Here is a 15,621-nt window from a genome sequence, read left to right as displayed (position 1 = left end):
TGTTTCCTACTTGCTTATTCAAAGTTTCTGGGTAGTTAGGAGACTGGCAAGAATGTGTGGAATGTTTTTCATTGGAGATAGTTTGTCACTGCTGGAGTTGATCGGCACTTGACTTTGTAATTTTTTTCCATTCTACCAACTGCAATAAGGCCAGGCAGCTGGTCCAGCTGGCATGGCGTGGGGAGGAAGCTCTTATTCTTGGACACAGGTGTAGGTGGATGAAAGCAAAGTCATTTCCCAGAGAGAAAAGCTTCTGAGTGTCAGAGAAGAGGACCAAAAGGGACCTTCCGAGGAAGAGAACCGAGGAACGTTTCTGAAGTTAAGATGCAGAACCATAAGGTCAAAGATTCAAATGTCAGTGGATTCGCACAGAAAAGCAGGAGGGTGTCCGGGCAAATAACAGGAATTATGAGCGTTGTTGTGATGGGCTTTTCCTGTGTCACAGCAGTATGTTCTCAGTGGGCCGAATCCACTTAAATCCAGGGGTTGGGTCAGCATTAGGCACACCCCTTTGTCCACGTCTGCTTCCACTTCCTTGCTACCATCATTGATGAGTCATCTTCCAGGCTCCCAAGGATCTATTTTAATGATGATTTCTTTAGAACAGCCATTGTAACCAACCCTCAGTGATCCAGAGGAGAGGAAATAGATCATGCGTATATAATAGGATTCCCTCATCATTCATTTAAACCAACAGTTTTGATTAATATCTCATCAAATCATTCAACAGAACTGCCAGTAAATAACCAAATTTTGGGCTCTTATCTCTTTTCCTCTTCCCTTGTCTATCTGATAGAAATTTGATGTAGTAAAGATGACCCTTTGATAACTTTAACCAGTGTGTTTCACATTCCTCTCTCTGTAAATGATTATTCTCCGGCAGCCATTTCGCCAGAGCTCTGGGGATGGCAGTGAGGGCTGACGTTGCCTCAGGAAGGAGGAGAAGAGTGTGCTGTCAGGGGCATCTTGCCTAAATAGAGAGAAGAAGGGACCCTCCCATCTGGATTGTAGGAGATGAGAGAGAGAGACCAAATTAGAGCAAAGAAGTTGGAAGTCAAGGTTCCCATTTGTCCCAGAGTTGAGGCTACATCTCCAAGAGCGGGGTCAAGGTGCTGTAGAAACTTCTTGGTAAGTCTCGGGGACACCCAGAACATCAGGGCTTGTGGCATGTTTCCCTGGGCAGAAGAAAGACAGGCTGTGGATTCCTAATAGAGGAGATGACTTGCCTTTGGCACTTCTGGCAGCCAGTGAGAAGGTGGGTAGAAGGTATGTGTGCTACTTCCAGACTTAGAAGCTACTTCCAGATAAAGGAGCCAGAGAGAGACAGACAGACAGACAGGGACAGAGACAGAGACAGAGAGTGCATTAGCCCCTTCCTTCCCAATGTTGGCCACATGCCCCACTGATGAGAAGACCACAGTATTGGCACAATCCTAAGGTCTGCCAGACAAAACCACTGTGCAAGGGACCCCCAATGGTTAGGGGCAAAGCAAGCCAGTGGTCAGTGGCAACAGATGCCATCACACACCAAAAGGCCAGAGGGACCAGTTGCACTTCAGAAGATACTGGTCCCAGCCCAACCAACTATTTCACAACAGAGACCAGAAGGGATCCAGAGAGCCCTGCATTGATCCAGGACAGTCTCAACTAACTGTCAACACTAAGATACTTCCTTGGAGGAGAAGGAGAAGGTATACAATTACGAAAGCAATTGTTTTAATACAAAAGGAGACCCTTTAAACTGGAAAAAGACAGATATGTTGTTAATGGGCTGGTTGAAGTTTCCCCACTATCCAGTGAGTTGGAAAAGAGGGTAGATAATTACAAAAGCCAGTTTTCTTTGCACCACTGAGGGCAGAATGGAAAACTCTACTAATCATGAGGGAAAGGACTGCCAGAGACAGTCAGCGAAGAGGAAGAATAACCAAGACCGTGCAGAGGCAGAATAATTAGCTTCTGAATAATTAAGATCTTTTGATGAACAGAACATCCATTACCCTTATAGAGAAAAAGACTCATTTCTGGAGGGTAAACAAGTTGGCTGGAGACAATCACACCTTAACCGCAGAGCTCGGGTTAGAATTCACAAACATTGAGCCCAATCTTTAATCTCATTAAATATCTTCACACACATTAACTGATTTTTATGTAATGTGTCTTTATGTCCATGGTCTGGATGGAAAGGCTGAGGATCAGTAATCAACTGACGTGAATGATACGAATTGGCACCAGTCAGAAGGTAGGAGAACTTAGTGCTGGGTTTGCATTTCACACTGGGTCATAGACCCTCAGCTCTATGGAACCAGGGCTCAACGTTATTTCTCAGAGTAGCTTTCCTCTAACAATGGCATGACATTTAGGTGACTCTGGCTATAGAGCTAACACTGTGAGTAGATCTTATTTTCAGAGTTGATAAAAGGTCGAGGAACTTTGGTAAAGTTGCTGGGAGTTGCACAGAATTGGCAATAGTAATGATTCATCCCTGCCCGAGGGCAGCTGTAGAGAAAGATCTGCACATCACACTCTTAGAATGCAAATACAAGAGCGTGGAGGAGAGGGTCAGGTTCTGGAAAGGAAGATAACCTTGAGAAGAATTTATAGTTAGAACTCTCCCAGAGAATTTTCTTAAAGTTGCTTCACAAGCAGAAGCATCGCCCAGGGTAGCATCTATTCAAGGCCACAGAGGTCCTGTCATTCTTGGCTCTGACTTCTGAAAAAGGAATAGGTAAAAGGGAATTTCAGGGTGGCGCAGTGGTTAAGAATCCGCCTGCCAATGCAGGGGACATGGATTCGAGCCCTGGTCTGGGAAGATCCCACATGCCACGGAGCAACTAAGCCTGTGCGCCACAACTACTGAGCCCAAGTGCCACAACTACTGAGCCCACGTGCCACAACTACTGAAGCCCATGCACCTAGAGCCTGTGCTCCGCAACAAGAGAAGCCACTGCAATGAGAAGCCCGTGCACTGCAATGAAGAGCAGCCCCGCTCGCTGTAACTAGAGAAAGCCCATGTGCAGCAATGAAGAACCAACGCAGCCAAAATAAAGAAATGAATAAATAAATAAATAAAATGAATATTTTAAAAAAAGGGAATTTCAAAGAAGGCAACTTCGTCTTCCTGTCTGGGTCCCACCAGCTCTAGCAGCTTTATCACCTGTGACAGTCCTGAGGTCCCAGCTGGAGGACCGTACTAGTGCAGCCTTCAATCCTCTTCATGTGCTCCAGCACTTCGCCACAAGGGGCGCTGCTCACTCAGCCACCTCCACCCTCCTGCCATTGTCTGCTGAGCCCACTTGGATTTGGAACATCTAATAAGAGCAGAAGGGGTTCTTGTTATTCTAGACCTTATAGAAGCAAGGAAAAGAATGATAACTTGAGAATGGCGTAACGTAACTGTTAATCTAAGGATATAAACATACATTAATATATATTTATCCCTGTGCATCGAATTAAAATATTTTAAGTTATAACTCTGTGTCATATGTTATCAGGCACTGATGAAACCCGCAGCCAAGAGTGTCCAGAAAAATGATCCCACCCAAGCCTCCTCCTCTTTGCATGCGCTTCCAGAATCCTTTTCAGAACCCTACTCCAGTCCACGTTTCCTGCTAAGACTCAGGAGTCCACCTCCATCTGGTCACTCTGGTGTCATTGCCTGTATGCTAATTAATTACAGAGATTTCTGGGAGAATCTGTGCAATGACTGAACGTTTAGACTTTCCATTACCAAGTCTATGGTTAATTGCATTGCAAGATCCCCATCTATTTCTGTTCCTATATCTGACCCAGTTTTCTGCAACAAACCTCTCTCCTTCTCTATATGGGAAGCAGTCAAGAAGTCCCATGGCTGATAGTGGAAGAGGAAGAGCTTATGGGTGGCACCTGAAAAACGTCCTCCATTACTTAAAAGCTATTTATACTCTCATTGCAAGACTAAATGCCCCATCCTGGGGCACTGGGACACTGGTGTTATGGAACAAAGTTTGGGTCCACTTGCCCACGCCCGGTAAAGCCAATCTACTGACACCGGGTTGTGGTGAAGGAAAATGCAGTATTCATTGCAGGTATCAAGCAAAGAATCCAGGTAGCTAGTGCTCAAAAGGCCAAAACTCCCTGATGGTTTTCAGGGAAAGGTTTATAAAGACGGTGTGAGGGAGGGGGCTTGTGGGGTGTGTGATCAGCTCGTGGACCTTCTTCTGATTGGTTGGGGGTGAGGTAATTGGAAATCAGCATCATCAACCTTCTGGTTCCAACCGGCTTGGGGCCTACGTGCTTGTGGGCAGTTAACTTCTTCCGCCTGGTGAGGGTTTCAGTATCTGCAAAACAGCTCAATGGACATGGCTCAGAATATTATCTATAGCCCTTGAGGAAGAACTAAAGGTCCTTGACTTTGTTTAATGGCTAAACTATTATTAATTTGTCTTGCTTAACTGTTTTCCTTTCTTTCTGTATCTTTTCACCTCTATGATTAAGTTTACTCTTTGCAACTCGGGAAGGCCTAAGAGGCTGAAGTTTCTCTACAGACGAGGGGAAGGACATGGAGGGCAGGGGTCTGTTCCGAGAAGGCCCCGTAGCATCCTGCTTAGTTACACTGGGACAGATCTTCACATACTGCTTCCCTAGGGTTTTGCTGTTTCATGCCCACTAGGATGAATGTTGTACAGACATCCTATCTTCATTATTGTTACCCACTGCTCTGGAGCCTCAAGTCTGATTTCACCACAAAACAGACATGAAAGCATAATGACTTAAGGTCATATAGAGAGAGAGCCTATATATATATATATAGCATATAGACCCAAATAAGTGCTATTTTCTTCAGTGCCACCCATGAGGGACCCCTTCAATTCAATCCTATTGCTAATGCTCAAAAAATTTTTTGAAATTGTTTGTAGATTCTATAGCACAAACTTTTCAATATCTTCTGTGGTGATGATCTTTATTAATGTAGGTGGCTTTGGATTTGGAAAATAGTCAAAAGTCATTTGGATCAAACTCTGATTAAAATGTGGTTGATTGAGCTAAAGTGAAATCAATTTAGGGTTTTGTTTTTTGTTTTGGGGTTGTTGTGGGGTTTTTTTGCCAAATATTCACACATTTGGAGAATTCTCAAGAGACAGAAGCCAATCAGTGGGCCATAGCACAGTCTTTTTCTTTTGCACAAAATCTCTCAGATGCTTCAGTTTTTACATGATGATTCTCCTGGACTATTTGATGGTAAAGAGTAAAATCTACATAAACAATGCATTATGTCAAAGAAACAAATGAACATTTAATCATTTAACAATTTTTGCCACATATGTTTTCTGGACTCTCCAAGACATTGTCATTTTTCTATTGTTAACTTAATTTTAGTTTTCAGATCATATTCAAAATAATAAACCAAAAATCCTTTGCTTCATCTCTGGGCATTTCCTCAAGAGTTTGTGAAAGTCACATTAGAAGAAATAGGCTCCCTCCCACCCTCCCTATCAAGAGGGAGGAGATATGGGGTTATATGTATATATATGGCTGATTCACTTTGTTGTACAGCAGAAACTAACACAACATTGTAAAGCAATTATACTCCAATAAAGATGTTAAAAAAAAAAGAAAGGAATAGGCTCATGAAATTATGGAGGCTGGTAACTCCAAAATCTGCAGAGCAGACATCCAGTTTGAGTCCAAAAGCTGGCAGGCTGAAGAATTCTGCCTTACTAGGGGGATGGTCAGCCTTTTGTTTTACACAGGCCTTTAACTGATTGGACAAGGCCCACCCACATTACGGAGGGCAATCTGGTTTACTCAGTTTACCAATTTAAGTGTTAAACTCATCCAAAATGTTCTCACAGAAACACCCAGAATAATGTTTGATTGAGTATCTGGGCACCTCATGTCCAGTCAAGTTGACACAAAATTAACCATCACAACAATTTATACCCACATTTTGTCACCATTACCCCAAAGAAGGACACAGTCTTTACAGGTGTTGTTCCTAGAGCATCATAGAATGCTCAAGCTTTGTATTTTCACCATATGCAATTCATTATTTTGCAGATAGTACTAGCGGAGTCTCGAGTCACTCAGTTTTTCAGGATGAGAACCTGGTTCGAGAACCAAGTTTTGAACTCCCGTGACAGTATTCTTTCCACAATCCCATCCTGGTATAATTTCCACACAATTAACCTTTTCCTGTGTAGTGGATCTGCATCTTTATTTACTTTTATTGCTTTGGGCATCATTGTTAAAGTTCAAAGGACACTTGAACCAGTGCAAGTTTTGACGTGTGTTACAGTGTAAGAAGGAACACAAGGTTACTTACCTCAAGCAGCATTACATCATCACAACATCTTTCCAAACATCTTCAAACCTCTTATTGCCAATCAAAAACACTCATTTGACACTTTTTACTCTTACACTTATTTTAATATGCCAGCTGTCTACTTGGCGAATTGACTTAACTTTATCCAAAATGTGATGTGAAGTCTTTGTTCTGATTAACAGCTACTCGTTTGTACCCTGCCATGCAGCAACATGCACTGAAGCCTGCTCTAACTAAAGCACAAGGACTGTTGTGTATGCTACAGTTTTCCATTTGAAGGCGGAGAAGGAGCATGGGACTAAAGGTCAGGAGATGTTGTCTCTGGAATTTCACTGCGACGAAACAGCTTTGAGACCTTGGTCCAATGATTTTATTTCTTAGACTATCAGTGAAAGGAGATAAATCTTAAGTTATGTATTATCCTTCACTTGTGCAAAAGATAGGCTCACATGCATTGTCTCACTCAACTCTCACAAGTTCAGTGTGAAGTGAGTATTTTCTCCTATGCTATAACGTCAATGTTTCCATCAGCAGGTCTACAATTCAATGTTGCCATATGTCTGTGCTATGATGCTTCCTTCTCTGCTTCTCAAGTCACAAAGGAGAAGTTGTCTGCTTGTAGCTACTGCTCCTGCCCACCAAATTACTATTCCAGGATCCATGCACGGTACACACCTGGAAAGATCTTGATCAGGTGTTCATCTTGACTGCAGAAAATAAAGAGCACGCAGTACTTAGGATGGACAAAGATATCATAATAAACCTTGCTAACTCTTAAATCATAGAACCATAAAACAGCGGATCCCTAAGCCTGGGGGCAGTCAGGTGACAGAGCTGGGGAGCGTGGTGTATAGATTTAAGAACCTGAGAAGGAGAAAACCATAATTTCCCTTCTGAAAGGACTGGACATAAGGGAGAAGTACCTTTCTCATTCATCTGACATTCTGACATAGGTATCTCCAGCCCAAACTTCTGCAATGGCCATCTTCCCATGAATGTCTAATGGCTATCTTGAGCTTAGCATGTCCAAAAAAATATATCAAACTCCCAATTTTCCCCTCCATCATGAAATTTACTGTTCCTGTAGTCTTTCCCTCTTGATTAACACTTGATTCATCCTCCCACTGGCTCAGGCCAAAATCCTTGAAGTCATTCTTGAAACCTCTCTTTCCCTCACACCCCACATCCAAACCATCAGCAAGTCAGATTAGCGCTACTTTCTTACAACTTCTACTACTAAACCCCCAGCCCTCTCTAAGCCACTATGACCACCTTTCTGTATGATTGCAATAATCTACTAATTATTCTCCCTGATTTTACCCTTACCCTCTACTCCTTAGAGTCCATTCCCAACTCAGCATTCAGAATAATCCTATTATAATAAAGTCAGATTATGTAACTCCCCTACTTGGAAATATCCAATGGTTTTTGCCTCAGAGTAAAAACCAAAGACTTTACAGCCTCCAAGACTTCTGCTTTCTCTGATCTCATTATTTCCTCTTCTTAGGCGCAGTTGACTGATCAACAGCTACGGGGACCTCTTGACTGCCCTTCGAAAACTCCCGACATCCTCTCAGCCTGAAGCCTCTTATTTACTGTAGCCACATGACTACAACCTTCATGAGAGCAGGGATTTTGTCTGTTGTGTTCGCTGATATATCCCCAGCGTTTCACATCATGCCCGGTGCAAGACAGGCACTTAATAAAGATTTGCTGAATTAAATTTAATGGATAGCCCAGATCCGGATCAGCCCCTCCCCTCCTCAGGGACAGAGACCTCAGTTCTGCCTTGAAAGGCATTTCTGGGATTGGAAACTTCCCAATGTCAAGTTCTGCACCTGGACCTCTGGTGTCTTGTCTGCTTTAGCACGAGTCAAGTCTCAGCCATGAGTGAATGCTGGACATGCTATGCATTTAAATTAAAAAGTCAGTGAAAAATTGATTCTGCTGGAAACAATTTCTTGACACTGGCTTCAGGCACCCTCAGAAATGCTTCTTTGTGATTTCTTTATGCCTGCTTCTTGCATCCTGCAAGGAACATTAAACAAATCTGTGGTCTCTGCCACGGCTACATTTAGATGACAGCGCAGTGCATATCATCTTTTCACCAGCCTGCCACCCAGATGGATCTGTGGCATCATGGAAGATCCTAGTTGAAATCTGACCAAATCCTGCCAGGCAAGTGATGGAAGACAAAGGCATTGCGTGCCTTTGCCTAGTAATTGGAATAAAAGCAGCTTTAGCAGGATAACAAAAGCATTGTTCCCCTGAAGAGCTCATTGAAATTTGGTGCACGGATGTGGAGTTAGGGTTCTTTGATTGTATTGTTGTTGAAAAAGTATTTGAGAGCAGAAAGCTTCTGCTGTGACCAGAGGCATAGGGTGGAGAGTGGGTAGAGGAAGGTAACTCACGGGTGAAATCATGACCCGACCTCGGTTTAGCGGCACAGGGAGCATGGGGGGCAAAGGCTGTGACCCACACGCACGTCACCATGCTTTTTCAGTGTGGTTCCAATGATAAGAGAAGGCCATGGCTTTCCTACTCAGCCGACATTACTACAGGTATACACAGCATCACACATCCTCACCAGGTTTAAACACTCTTGCTGGACAAATACGTTGTTCCAATGATCTATCTGCTATAACTCTATGCTCAGTTAGTTGTTAACTATAGCCAAACATCCTTCTGCTGACTGCCTGAGAAAGAAAAATAACAAAATGATTTCAGCTTCCTTGGATGAGGATTGGGAAATTCTTTCTCTTCTTTCTTCTTCTTTTTAATTTTTAATTTTTTTTAATTTTTTTTTTTTTTGAGAGCTGAAACAAGAAGGCAGGGCATCACCACATTTGTCCCCAGCATGGGAGGTGAATGTGGGTGACGCAACCTTTCCACCACTTTATGCAAGTCTGTGAAAGATGAAGAAAGCGCGGCAAGCATTGGTTTTGGGGTTACAAATACATTTCAGTGAGGAAGCAAGTTCACAAATAAGGAATCTGCAGATAATGAGTATGTACATGTGGATAAAGATTGGAGATAATGGAGAAGAAAATAAAATAGGATTACTATTCTTTCTTCTTTTTAAAAAAAAAAAATTTATTTATTTATTTGACTGCATCAGGTCTTAGTTGTGTCTTGCGGGATCTTCGCTGTTGCGCGTGTGGGATCTAGTTCCCTGACCAGGGATCAAACCCAGGCCCCCTGCATTGGGAGTGTGGAGTCTTAGCCACTGGACCACCAGGGAAGTCCTGTTTCTCTTCTTTCTTACCATGGTGATCTCCATGAGAGTGGGCCAGCGACACAGCTTAATGCTCATGCGTGTCTCCTAAGAAAATGGTTTTATTGCATTATGAAAACCTCAAATCTTTGTGCCCTTGAACACTGCAGAGGTTAGGGGTGCTGATCCTTTGTGCAGTTGAAAATCTGTATATAGTCACCCCTCTGTATATGAAGTTCCTCTGTGTCAGCAGTTCTGCATCCATGGATTCAACCAACCCCAGGTTGTACAGTACTGTAGTATTTTAAAAATCTGCATAGAGGGGCTTCCCTGGTGGCGCAGTGGTTGAGAATCTGCCTGCCAATGCAGGGGACACGGGTTCGAGCCCTGGTCTGGGAAGATCCCACATGCCGCGGAGCAACTGGGCCCGTGAGCCACAATTGCTGAGCCTGCGCGTCTGGAGCCTGTGCTCCGCAACAAGAGAGGCCGCGACAGTGAGAGGCCCGCGCACCGCGATGAAGAGTGGTCCCCACTTGCCGCAACTAGAGAAAGCCCTCACACAGAAACGAAGACTCAACACAGTCATAAATAAATAAATAAATAAAAAGCACGTGAATTTCTTTTAAAAAAAAAAAAGGCAAACTGGGCTATTCATTTCAGTAGCAGTCAAGTGGTCTTAGTTTAAAAAAAAAAAAAAAAAAAAAAAAATCTGCATAGAAGTGGACCCAAGTAGTTCAAACCTGTATTGTTTGAGAGTCAACTGTATATATATTTTAACCTTGTAAAGCAGGGGTTTAGACAAAAGCAGAGAGTTGTATTTTTTTAGGCAACAAATTTTTATTGAACAGCTATAATATGAAAACAATGACAATAAACATTTTATGTACATGGTTATTTCCCTTTGAAGACCTCATTATACACAGGCGTATGGAGAGAGGAAAAATAGTTGTGACCAATTATTTTGGAATTAGGATGTGTGTTTAAAGGGAAAAAAAAGCATGAGTAATCCTGAAATGAGCAGTTAGGGGAAATGTGACTACAGTTCATCCCTATAAGAAGCAGAGAGTTTAAAGCAGTTCATGAAATGAGGTAGTTGAAGAGTATCAAAGAAAATATCAAAGAATAACCGTATACAAAACCCTGAACTTTTATGGAAAATCAACTGAATTTTCCATTAAAATATATGTTAATTATTAAGCAATAGTTGATATCTTACTAAATCATATTCCAAGTGTTCTGCTTGAGTCAAGGATACATTTTTTTTTCAGAAAATAGTTGTAAGATTGGATAAAACGAACAGATTTAGATTTGCACATGTCACTGGTACCATCTGAAACTTTTTTAAATGACAAAAGAGATCTACAAAAAAAAAAAAGCCATTAAAAGGGATGATAAAAAAGAAAGTGTACCATGAGTAAGCCGGAAATGCTGAGCAATTTTAAGGAAGATAGAAACCAGATACAATAAGATTGATGAAGAAATATTTAGAGAGACTAGAAACCAAACACACCCAAAACAGAACTTCTGCATGAGCTCTAGACGTTCTCCCAAGTGGAGTAGCCAAGGCTGCAGAGAGAGTGAGTCATTGAGAGCTCCTGGACCATCGGAGAAGCCTTCTCCTTCCTTGCTTGTTCTGAGCAATGGCCTCAGCAGCCTTTGCCTCAGATCCATTTATGGGCAAGCGCCCTGGAGCCAGAGAGACAGGGAGTGGTCCAGGTGGTGACTCCAGAGAGGAGACAAGAATCGCCATACAAAGAAGAGAAGCCATTGGCACACCCTGCTGTCCCTCGCACGCCCACACGCAGCTGAGCAGGAATCATCTCTCTCCTTGTGTGAGCTTTGGTCGATTGTGTCTTTCATGGAATTGGTCCATTTCATCAAAGTTATCAAAATTGTGAGAATACAGTGGTTCATAATAGTCTTTTATTATTTTGTTAATGTCCATGGGATCTGCAGTGGTGGCCCCTCTTTCATGTTTGATATTGAATTTCAGCCTTGCAATTCTTTTTTTTTTTTAACATCTTTATTGGAGTATAATTACTTTACAATGTTGTGTTAGTTTCTGCTGTATAACAAAGTGAAGCTATATGTATACGTATATCCCCATATTCCCTCCCTCTTGTGTCTCCCTCCCACCCTCCCTATCCCACCCCTCTAGGTGGTCACAAAGCACCGAGCTGATCTCCCTGTGCTATGCAGCTGCTTCCCACTAGCCATCTATTTTACATTTGGTAGTGTATATATGTCCATGCCACTCTCTCACTTCGTCCCAGCTTACCCTTCCCCCTCCCCGTGTCCTCAAGTCCATTCTCTACATCTGCATCTTTATTCCTGTCCTGCCCCTAGGTTCATTGGAACCCTTTTTTTTGTTTTAGATTCCATATATATATGTTAGCATATGGCATTTGTTTTTCTCTTTCTGACTTACTTCACTCTGTATGACAGACTGTAGGTCTATCCACCTCACTACAAGTAACTCAATTTCATTTCTTTTTATGGCTGAGTAATATTCCATTGTATATACGTGCCACATCTTCTTTATCCATTCATCTGTTGATGGGCACTTAGGTTGCTCCATGTCCTGGTTATTGTAAATAGTGTTGCAATGAATATTGTGGTACATGACTCTTTCTGAATTATGGTTTTCTCAGGGTATATGCCCAGTAGTGGGATTGCTAGGTCATACGGTAGTTCTATTATTAGTTTTTTAAGGAACCTCCATACTGTTCTCCATAGTGGCTGTACCAATTTACATTCCCACCAACAGTGCAGAGGGTTCCCTTTTCTCCTCACCCTCTCCAGCATTTATTGTTTGTAGATTTTTTGATGGTGGCCATTCTGACCATTGTCAGGCAATACCTCATTGTGGTTTTGATTTGCATATTTCTAATGATGAGTGATGTTAAGCATCTTTTCATGTGTTTGTTGGCAATTTGTATATCTTCTTTGGAGAAATGTCTATTTAGGTCTTCTGCCCATTTTTGGATTGGGTTGTTTGTTTTTTTGATTTTGAACTGCATGAGCTGCTTGTATATTTTGGAGATTAATCCTTTGTCAGTTGCTTCATTTGCAAATATTTTCTCCCATTCTGAGGCTTGTCATCTTGTTTATGGTTTCCTTTGTTGTGCAAAACCTTTTAAGTTTCATTAGGTCCCATTTGTTTATTTTTGTTTTTATTTCCATTTCTCTAGGAGGTGGGTCAAAAAGGATCTTGCTGGGATTTATGTCATAGAATATTCTGCCTATGTTTTCCTCTAAGAGTATTATAGTGTCTGGCCTTACATTTAGGTCTTTAATCCATTTTGAGTTTATTTTTGTGTATGGTGTTAGGACGTGTTCTAATTTCATTCTTTTACATGTAGCTGTCCAGTTTTCCCAGCACCACTTATTGAAGAAGCTGTCTTTTCTCCATTGTATACTCTTGCCTCCTTTATCAAAGATAAGGCGACCATAGGTGCATGGGTTTATCTCTGGGCTTTCTATCCTGTTCCATTGGTCTACATTTCTGTTTTGGTTTGCAATTCTTTTAACTGTAATCCAGTGTTCTTATACAGAAGCTCTACTGATGTGGTGGAGGGCACTGGGGGAAGGGAAGCATTCTACAATCTTACGATTAGGTCTCAGTCTTTTCATGAGCCTGTGTCCCAGCGCCTGTGACCATCACAAATGTTTCACAGCTTTCTTCTTCCCCTTTAGATGAGAGAGGAAGCTTCCAGGGGAGCTGGAGTTAGATGTGTCCCTCCCCCTAGTGCGGAGGCTAAAAAGCGCTAGAGTTGGCTATTTCCCTTCCCCTGTTTCAAAGAATAGAGCAGGCTAGGATTGGGTATTTCCCTTTCCCCAGGTAGTTAGCTCTGGCAAAATAGCTTCCTTCGAGGGGAGGTCTTGTTAAGAACAAACTGTTCTGGCATATTTCAAAATGGCTACTTTCCTGTCCCCCTGCCAAAAGCAAATGAGGATTTTTCTAAGATCTTCACAGTGAGAACTTGGTGGGGCTCACAAAAGCATGGGACCCCTTCTAAGACTGGGCCCTTGGAGCTTTGAACGCTCAAGTTTGTCCACACTGAGCCTCCTGCAATTATCAATTAGAGTTCAAGTGTTCCTGCGGGTACTGGCTCCTGGGTTTCTGCTCCTGGTAAGCTGCGATTCTCAGCATCCCCTTCTCTCTCCAGATTTCAGGGCCGTCGTTGCCCTGTGACCATGCTTCTTTGAGAGCTCTTAGAAGAGTCATCGATTTTCAGTTTGTTCAGCTTTTCCCTTGTTGCAAAAATTGGAGTGACGAACACTTGTTATAAAGATGTTTCAAGAAGGCGACTTGCAAGCTGCATTGGGAACAGTGTTACATTAATAAATGAAACTTATACCCGTTGTTCAGTTCCTGTAGTGCTTAAGAACACTTGTTATGAAGATGTTTCTAAGAATGCTGCTTTGAAGACAGTGTTTCATCGGTGAATTAAAGCTATACCCATTCTGTAAAGCATGTTGAAAAGTGTTTAAGAACTCTTGTTATAAAGATGTTTCTAAGAATGCTACTTGAAGTTGCATTGAGGAAAATAAAAGAAAGAAAAGAAAAGAAATTGGACTGATGTCTTCCAAGCTCTCTACTTGCAGGACTGGACACTACCTGAAAGTGCAGGAAACAGCAAAACGAGCAAGCACTCAAAAGTCACCAAATATATGAAGAAAACAAGGACACAAAAGGGAGGCACAAATAATGAAATTTTAAAAAGAGCACAAAAACCTGAGTTATCAGGACAATCGAGGAAGATTTAAAGAGATATAATTAATAGTCTCAGAGAGACTCAGAACGGTTTCACATCAAAAAACAAGAACATATTTTTTTTTTTTTAATCTTAGAAAGAATATATAAGCATATAACCTTAGCACATGATGTGAACTGCCAAATAACAGATACAAAGAGCAAAGTAGTGAACTGGAAAATGCAAGTAGAGATTCTCTCTGAATGCTGGGCAAAACTACCAAAATATAAGCAAATCATAATGGAAAAATTTGGAGACCTGGAGGATAGATGTTGAATGTGAGTTAAAAAACACAGAGAATTGAAGGGAGGAAATAATTTTTCCCCTCTACGCCCATTGCCTAAGAGGCAAACAGCTATCGATTTTTTAAAATAAAAATTGTATATGTTTAAGGAGTACAGCATGATGACTTGATGTGCATATACATAGTGAAATGATTAGTACAGTCAAGCTAATTAACATGTCTTCACATCGTTACTGTTTTTTATGTGTGAGGAGAGAGCCTGTAATGTATCATCTCAGCAAATTTCCAGTATTCAATACGGTATTATTAACCAGAGTCAACCATGCTGTACACTGGGTCTCTACACTTATTCATCCTATGTAACTGCAACTCTACCCTTTGATCAACATTTCCCCATTACTTCCATGGAGAGAAAATAATTTCTAGGAGAGAGAGAACTAAATTAGCATCAAACAGTCTGAAATGTCCTCCATGTTAAGGAAATCAATAACTCTTCTAAGATCCCTCCATCCACCCCCATTTCTCTGCTTTCTTTATAAGATCTCCTCGAAAAACTTGTGCATAGCCACTGACCCAAGTGTCTCACTCCAGCCCTCTCTTTAACACTTTCTATTTTGCTTGTTCTTTTTTCCTGAGCTCTAGATGTTGCAGGCTTCAGCTCTGGGACTTCTTTCTGTATTCACAGTCACCCTTTCAATGGTATGATTCGTTCTGATGGCTTTAAACACCACCTGTATGCTGATGACTCCCCAACTTATATCTCCAGGCTGAACCTTTCTCTTGAAACCAAGCCTCATACATCCAACAGCTTATATGACGCCTCTACCTAGAGATGAAATAACACATCTGAAATCTGCCTTTGAATCATCTCCTACCCCACACTCCCCTCCAGCTGCCCCCCATCTCAGTTAAGTATTGATTGCTATACACAGAATTAATTTTTCTTTCTAAGACTGGCTTATGTATTGACTGCCTGTCTCAGTTGGAGCTACATTCTTCTTTGTTTATAAAAAAGCGCGAGAGCAAGCTTTTGTTTTAGAACCTCAGGATTCTAACCAAGGTTCGGCTTAGCGGATTTCTTTAAGACATATACCCGCACGTGGAT

The sequence above is a fragment of the Balaenoptera ricei genome, chromosome 16, assembly GCF_028023285.1.
Source record: "Balaenoptera ricei isolate mBalRic1 chromosome 16, mBalRic1.hap2, whole genome shotgun sequence".
Taxonomy (NCBI): Eukaryota; Metazoa; Chordata; class Mammalia; order Artiodactyla; family Balaenopteridae; genus Balaenoptera; species Balaenoptera ricei.
The sequence above is the reverse complement of the archived record's forward strand: the minus strand, read 5'-3'. Positions refer to the sequence as shown.